The sequence below is a fragment of the Populus euphratica genome, unplaced genomic scaffold, assembly GCF_000495115.2.
Source record: "Populus euphratica unplaced genomic scaffold, PopEup_1.0 scaffold251.1, whole genome shotgun sequence".
NCBI classification, from domain to species: Eukaryota; Viridiplantae; Streptophyta; class Magnoliopsida; order Malpighiales; family Salicaceae; genus Populus; species Populus euphratica.
In genome coordinates this window covers 340,338-349,625 of record NW_011499988.1, presented here as the reverse complement: position 1 = coordinate 349,625, position 9,288 = coordinate 340,338, and positions in this window count along the sequence as shown.

Below are 9,288 nucleotides of genomic sequence, written 5' to 3'. Positions count from 1 at the left end.
TTAATTATTTTTAAAAAAAAAAAAAAAAAAAAAGGAAAACAGAGATGGTGGTAGTTGCTACTTGCTATAATGCATATGTTTAGTGGATCGGCACTATGCCCGACAAACACAAAGATTCAAATCTTCGATGATTCTATGGAAGTGGCTATGATCCTATCAATAAAAGAAGAAAAAGAAAAAAGAAAAGAAAAAAGAGCTACCATCTTTTGTTTCCCATTGACGAGTTTGCCTTCCAACCTCAGATGTCCATATCCATGGAGACGTTTAAGATGAGATATGGTAACCAAAATAAAATTCTCAATTCTCCCTTGTTTTTGGTTATAGTGATTATGATATTTCAGATTAGTTTTCATATATTGGGATTAAATTTCTGTGTTTAAATAATTTTTTTATTTTTTTTGGTGCATTAACAAGAAATTAATTTCTCCCATCATCACTTATGATTGAACCTCTCTTTTTTTATTATTATAATGATTTAATGATTTGTTCTAAATAGAATCTGAAAATACTTAATAAATTTGTAGTTTAGTGTTATTTTTACTAATAAAGTCTAGCTATTAAAACACCGCTATATCTTTATAAAAATAAAAATATAAGTTTGATTTTTAAAAAATACACATACTGGGAAGAATAGTCATAAATCTCAAACAAAACTAGTCTTATTCTCTAAAAAAATATGAGGATATCTGTGTTTTGGTGTTATTTTTATATAAAAGAAGCTGAAGTCTCCTATTATTTTTTTGAGAATTATGAAGGGATGACTTCTCTTTTTAATTTAAATGACAAAATTACTTTTACAAAGTTTATAAATTACCAAATACCAGTATATATCCTTGCTTATAATTATATCGAATCTATAGCTACTGATTTTTCTAATTGAGCCGGGATAATAGAGATAATATAGTGATAATAAATATGTATATAATTATAAAATTCTTATTAAATTAGCAAATTAATCCTCTTGAAAATATTTTTCGATACCTTTTGTTTTTTAATTTAGATACTGAATTAAGTTTACATTGTTTGAAAGTTTTATAATTAAGAAAAATAGAACTATAAATCCATTCACAATACACAGTAAAGACAGCATAACAAGGGTGCATTTTCTTTCAATTAGTTCTAAGAGAGTTGTCTAGGTCAAAGATTCAGTCAAGGATATCAGGTGAAGAGTAGATTAACAATTCAAGTGCTCTTTCAACTGTTTGAAATTGAGATTGAATCTATTTTTTATTAAAATTTAATTTTTTTAATTTATATTTTTTAATGTTTTTAAATCATTTGAATGTATTGTATTAAAATTTAATTTTTTTAATTTATATTATTATTTTAATGTTTTTAAATCGTTTGAATGTATTAATGTTTAAAATAAATTTTAAAAATTAAAATAAAAAATATTATTTTAATATATTTTCAAATAAAAAACACTTTAAAAACAATTTCTTTTTTTTTTCAAACTCTTAACAATTACTATTTTTTTCAAACTCTTTTTACTTTAAAATATATATAAAATCCATAGACGCACTTGGACTTGGAAACACACACTAGCGGTTGTTCCAGGCAGCTGCCTACCCTCTTTTCCTTTTCTGCACAAAGAAAAACGCCGACACCATCAACAATAAAAGAGCCACAATGTATCATTATCGATTTCCGAATCATTCCGAGTTAAATTCTATATCCCAAAGAATCGATTCTGTATTCTGAAAGAAAACTTCGAGGTGTGTTCTCGATATGTAGATTGATACAATAAGCTCTTGTCAACTTTAAATCATACTATAGGTTATATAATTCGGCAACTTCCCTTTTGCATTATTTGTACTCGTCAAATGAAAAATAAAAAAATAAAACTAGAACACACACTGCTAAGTTGATTAAATTGCTTGAGAATAAGAATTTGAGACTGAAGGAGGTGAAAAATGAGAGGAGTAAATGGGAAGCTAATTATGTGTATTAGGTACACTAAAATTTTAATTAGCATAAGCATAAAAGAGGGTTTAAATGGAAGCCTAAACACGAAGTGGGGAATTATGGCTCTAACATTGATGGGCTTTTAGCAGACTGGACTCTTGCCAGGCTCCAGATGCAACAGTGTTATCCCTAGTGGGCTTAATTAGGGCCCATAGGCTGTAAAGGGCTTCTTGTCTTGTCTATGACCCTGTTCTGGTCATGAACTGCTTCGTTCAAGTTTTATGTGGAATCATTATGTTTAGGGCTGGACCATTATAAGCGATTGTACTCCAATGGCATTTCAGTTGTTCATAATTTGAACTTGCAAAGAACTCGAAGACATTGTGACTTGATCTTTAGCAGTATTAGCAACATTAAACATGTAATAAAGAAGACATTATGCAAGCTAGATTCTGTATTCACCTCACAGGTGTTAAAAACTGTTATTAGCCCGCTTGGCTAGACATGTCAATTAGAAACCGCTCGACCTATCCCAGCCTTGATCATATGTCAAAAAAATATTATCTTACTTGATCAAATAATATCATTTTAACATTTTAAAATGATTAATTTAGATTAATTACCCGCTAAACCTGTAACCAAGTTTTATATCAGGTTAATTCTCGGGTTGGGGCGAGTTTATGCACGCAAGGTAATAAATGAATCAAAACACACCAACATGAAAATCCTCAAGTGTCTTCCCCACGGCAAGCAATTCTGCAAAGGCTTCCCATTCAGATGTACTTTGTCCGAGCAACATCATCATGATACACATGACCATTTTAAGGAGAGATGGACCATAAAAATGATACCTTAAGCAGCATGTTATGCTCGCATATTAACAAAGTACGAGTTGGTAGCAAATTAACTTAAACATGCATGCTACACCCACCCCCTTAAATCATAGTTTAGGCATTTACATGTCAATCGCTGTTCTTCGTGTGATTTTTAGCTTGGAAAGCTGCCCATGCTCCCTGGACAAAATGATTGCTTAGCCTCACTGTTCCATGCTTGGAAACCTTTGCCATCTTCTTTTTCTTCACCTTTCAAAAACCTTTACTATTAAATACTCCTATGCTACACGCATTCAGAGAAACGATCACCAAATGAATCATGTCTTCCTGCTCTGGTGTGTATAAAAATCACAGTACTCACAGAGGGGGAGATGTTAGGAGTTTTGACATATAAAAAAGGATATTGTCCAATGGTTCTGAGTTCATCATTACCATAACCATTCTTTATCATGATATTCTATTCCGTCTCTTCTTTTCATATGGGTCCGAGTGGAATTCTCTTTATTTTCTTCTACCTTTTGGCTACTGTTCAAAAGCTAGATGCTTTGATGCCATTCTTTCGCAAGGGATAACGAAACTTATATGCATGTGCAAAAGCTAGATGCTTTGATGCTATTCTTCCGTAAGGGATAACGAAACCTATATGCATGTGTCATCAAATACAGGCCCTAATTTCTAACATCATGCGTGTTTATTTTTATTATTTTTTACTTTCTCAAATCTTTAGTGATCAGGTATACCATTTCATATTTTTTATTCCATCAATGAGAAACATTACATTTTCTGATCAACTTTATACATCGATTAAAATCAAAGTTCTATTTTCAAGTTATTTTAAGAACACCGAGTAAGTAACTTTTTTTCCTAAATACTGATTTCAAAATATAAACTTGAAAAAATAAATCGAAGGGTCTGACCAGAATAAGCGGCCCATGTAAATTAAGTTGAGGAACTATTGTTCTGATAATGATTACAAGGAACAGGCCGGTATAATTCCTGTGCTTCGGGAGAGAATTGAATGTGAAGACCAGCAGATCAGCCCACTCGAAGTGGAATGGAACCTTACATTCTCTTTCACATTTCTTATCTGCTCATCTTTTTCGAGGTTTCTAAAGCGTGTATATATCCATTGTCCAGTCCTAAAAAGCTCACCTTTGTTTCCTTGTGGGGTTTATCGCTCGATCACGCACATGAATTTGTCTTGGTCAGACTTTCTCTAAGCCATTAACAATGTCATGTCCTGGTCAACTGGCTTTTGAATATCGCTAGTGCTAGCTAGCTAAATTGCTTGATCGACCAAGCTTTTCCGCATTGCACCAGATGACATAAGCCTTTGCAGAATTTTCCAAAACATGTTTTGTTCTCTAAGATTGAAGACGTCCTCAAAATTACCATAAATAAGATCAGAAGATTGCAGAGACAAGAGAGATTAAAAGGGATTTTAATTACAAATCATATGTAATTCATGATAGGGACACAATCTGGCTACAGGGGCTGATCGTCAAGAGAAGCGTACGTGTATGGAGAACCTGGATCTGCCGACAAAAATTCCGGCTACAACCTCGCATGCATCATCATCAGAATTACTGTTCCATGCAATAACATTAAACCCATGAACAATGTTGACCCATACATGCAATAACATTAAACCCATGAACAATGAACAATGTTGACCAATTACAAATCCTCTGATGTGACCTCTCATGTCATTCGACTCATTTTCTAGAGTCAATGCAACCACCCAAGAACTTTACTCCCACACTCAAGTTAGAATTTATCGAAAAAGAAATGTCAATTCGCAACATTCATACTTGTTGCCCTTTCTCTACGGGTGTGGCCCTCAAGCCAAATTAATGGGTTCGAGTAGGAGACACCATGATTACAGATAGGTATGCCTCCAATCACAATTTAATGGTATGGAGTACGCAGAATTAGTGCCGTTTGGCCCATCTAATAAAAAATCATCTCCAAGTTATCAATGGATCAGAAGGGTTGATTAATCACTTGCGTGCTTAGACAAGAAACTCGGGCTAAACTTTTTCTTCGACTAAAAACAGTGCGCTCCTTGCTCAGCATTAGAAACTCCCAGGTGCCTAGGTGAGGACCCGACGGAAGCAACAATTGACTGAGCTTCTATGAATTTCAGGTCAATAGTCAAAGTAGCCACACTTCCTAAATTTCCTCAATTTGGTGTTTTTTATTGTCATCTTTTTGCCATACCAACGCGCCAGCCTTTCCTCCTCTCAAGATGACGAAAAAAGCAAACACTGAATCCCGTACATGTAGATTCTACCAGGAAGCTGTTTGTCTCTCTGTATTATCAATACATACCGCTGCTATACAGGGAGTGAAATAGTTATAAGGAACGAATTTGCGACGAGCAAATGTTTCGAAAAGAAGAAAAAAAAAAATGTGTGAGTGCTTTGGCATGTGAAAGGCCTTCGGTGGCTGTACTTGTTATGGCAGTCTTTCCTGCTATATTACCCGTCTCTCACTTCAAAATTAACTTCCCATGCAAATTAACAATATCATGCCTGGTTAAGAATCGAGGGGCAAGTTTAAAGTGATAAATTATCAAGAGGGTGTTCGTTTTGTATAAAATATATTTTTTTTTTAATTTTATTTTCTTGTCTTTGGTCTGTGTAAACAGTGTATAACATTCTATAGTCAATCTATAAATTTTAGTTCATTTTTCAAATTAAGGAATATATATTTTGTTAATATATCAAATTTCATAATAATTAAACAATAATCAATATAAAATACCATCTAAACCTTAAAATTACGTTGTCAAGCCAAACAACATCATATGCTTGGAGATCGTGTCCTGGTCCGTGGTTGAAAATTCAAAGTTAAGTACTTCCATAAGATGAAAAAAAATGAAGAGTTAAATTAAATTTTGAACGGATAGATATTAATTTTATCTATCAAGTCATCTAGGTTTAATTATGTTAATTTTCATTTAATTTTTTTTAAACTCAATCTACCTTTCCGACCCGACCAGGTAGGTAGGGTTTGATATGTTCGGTGTATGCGCATTATGCAAGCTCAACTGCACACCACACGCATGGCCTGGTCATTTGATGACTAGCTAGCTTCTCTCTCTCTCTCTCTCTCTCTCTCTATATATATATATGGTGTTTGAAATTTTTGTTCATATTAGCATTGCGGCAGGTCATCTAATTATGAACACCAGAACTTTTTTTTTTTTTCTCAGTAAAACTTCCCTTGCTTCGAGTTCCCTTCAAAAAGGAAATTGCATAATTATCAGCTTGAATGATCACATCAAAGCAAAACTGTTTTGTTTTGGTTTTTATCGATGATGATCTAAAGGATTTAATTTGAACTATATATATAACTTCATTGAAGAAATTTATGTGTTAATTTGCACATAAATATATATTAAACTGAACTCTTATGAGTGAATTAATTCTTTAAAAAAAAATCACAATGTCAAAAAATAAATAAATAAAAGGTAAAAGCTATTTTTTAAAAGCAGAAATCTAGTTTAACCCCTGATATATTATTTGATTATCATAATAAATTAATTCAAATTCAATCAAAATTTGATATTTAATTAATATCAAACTAAATCAAAAGATTTAATATTTAATTAAAGTTTTTTCTTTTAAAATTTAAAATCTAATTTAATTAAAGCTCTGTTAGGAAATACAGGTAAAACCACATTTCCTTAAATTTTAAAAAAAATATTAAAAATTATTTTTTTAATACTTTGAGATTTTTTTAATATATTAATCTTAAAAATAATTTTTAAAAATAAAAAATTATTTTTATATATTTTTAGATAAAAAATATTTTAATACAACTTTTAATCTTTCACTGTCCATGTTAAGTCGAGAATCACTCTGCCGTTTTCCAAAGATTATATTTACCAAGTTTTGTCAAAAGAAAAGAGTTGTCTCTCCAGTCATTTGGAGACCACCGTCTGATGCGGCTGCTTTAGTGTTGGGTTGACCAGCAATGGAATGGAGCGACAGGATGACAGCTGCTAATGATATGGCAAACTTGTAGGGGATCACCGACATTTTTTATGCATCTGGGGCCCATGCATGTCCTAGTTGTACTCCATAAGCTCCGGGTATATTAGCGATTTTGAGACCATCCTTCTTTTTTCTTTGGTTACACAGTAAGAAGTTAACGAATGCTTTTGAGTTCTACGCGGTTAATGTTTTGGGATAGAAGGGGCTAAAAAAAAAAGGAACAAAAAAAGAGATAAGGTAGAAAAAAACAAAAAAGACAAAATTTTATTTGATGGTAATATACAAAATAGAGTGACTATCTGTATTTTATTTTTTTATTATAGATAAAATAAAAAAATAAAAAAATATTTATTTTATTATTAAACTTACATATTTTAAAAAATAATTAGATATATTTTTTTATTTTAGTTTATATTAAGTGTTGAAATTAATAATAAATTCTAGTTATAAAATCAAAATTGACTTAACGGGTTAACATGGAGCCTAGATTTATCCAAGTTTACAAAGAAATAAAGAAATGATTAACTCGACTTAACTTGGTTAAAAACTCAAATAAATCCAGGATAAAAAATGGGTAAAAGACCCATTGATTTTTTTTGGAAAAAATCAAAACAAAGTTGTTGTGATAATTTTAAAAACAAATTAGATCAGCCTGATTGACCATTCATAATGGGTTTTTAAAACTATAATAATAAATATTTATATCTACAAGTTGACTCGAGTCAACTCATGTTGACTCTCCTAACTTCTGATTTAAGCATTGTCCCAATGACCCTTGAGTCGTGTTTTAATATTATAATAATAATCATTTTTATCTTTACATTCACTCGAGTTAACCCTTCAAATACATGACCCGACCTTTGTCATGATATGACCCCTAAATAAAGTTTAAAACTACAATAATAACCATATTTATTTTATGTTAACCTCGCTGACTTTTCTAACACATGACTCGGGCTTTACCTTTGATCATCCCTGAGTTGAGTTTTAAAATTGTGATAATAATCATTGTTATTCTTATATTGAATTGGGTCAATAATCAACCCTATTGATGACTTGGGCTTTGCACTAAGTCGACCATTAAATCAGATTTTAAAATTATAATAATAAATATTTTCATTCTTACATTAACTCGGGTCAATCTGAGCCTCAAGTAATGACTCAAGATTTTCCCAGATCAGCCCTGGAGTTGGGTTTTAAAATTATAATAATAATAATTTTTCTCTTTACATGTCTTAGTTGAACAATTTTTAGAATAAATAGTTTTTTACAATGATATTTTAGAAATAAAAAATATTATCTTAGAAGACATATCCTTTCCACGTCTCTTGTTTTGAAAGTATTGAAATTCAAAATTATTTTAAAAAAAGATTTATTTTTATATCTTTATCTTTATATCTTGAACCAACTATATTTTATGTCTCCACTATCTCTATTCATTCTATCCAAAACAATAACCAAATATTATCTTAAAAAACTAATATCAGTAACTATGATAATTAAATATTAATTAATCAATAAATTTTAAAATTTTAAATTAAATTTATTCACTATCAATTAAACATGTATACCAAACCATTCAATTTTTGTGATGTGATTACATGAGAATTTTAAAATTCAAAATTTTCTAATTATTGCAATATTTAATCACTAGGAATTAATATATTTATCTTTTTTAAAAAAATATCTAGCATGTAAAAAATTATTGTTTGCTATATTAAAAAAAACCTAAAAGGCATGATGAATTTATAGTTCCTCCCAGCTTATTTTATTGTGATTGTGAATGATGAGTTTACCACTTTATTCTTAAAAAAAAAAACCCTTATAGCTAGATGTTGGGGGCATGATTGTCTTTTTAATAGGGATATTTTTTTATTTTTAAATTGATGAAGAACACAACAAGTATTTCCTTTAACATTACATAGTAAATTATTATAAATACATTAAAGAATATATTTATATTTTTACTTATAAAATGAATAATAAAATAATTAATTTAACTTTATATGCAAAACGTACTTTGGCTAGAAAAGAGGGTGTTTTTGTCTTATTAATTTTATTTGTACAGTAAAAATATCTCTTCACCTATAAGTTTTATTTGTTCATGTCTCGATCTAAAAGCATTTTGGTTATTGTATTATTATTATTATTTGTGTTATTGGTAACAAGAGGGTTAGTTTTGTCTTTTAATAAATTAAAGGAATGGTATGTTCCAGGTATATAATAGTTGCTCCATCATCTTTGAACAATGTGTGCGATTGATTTTAGCAATAAAAATATAATTTCATAGCGTCATTAGATTTATTTTGATATCTTCTTTATATAAAAATAATGCATATAAAAAATAAAGCTCAAATTTAATTTTGATATCCGTTTCTATTTGTTTCTTCTCTCTCTCTATTCTTACACCATGCTCTACAATTTCTCAAATGAGCACCTTAACTTCTCTTTGTTTTCTATTTTATCTCTAATCTTTAGGTTGATATTTGTTTTAATTCAAATAAATTATAAAAATCTAAATTTGTTTTAATTTCATCCTCGTGTGATTT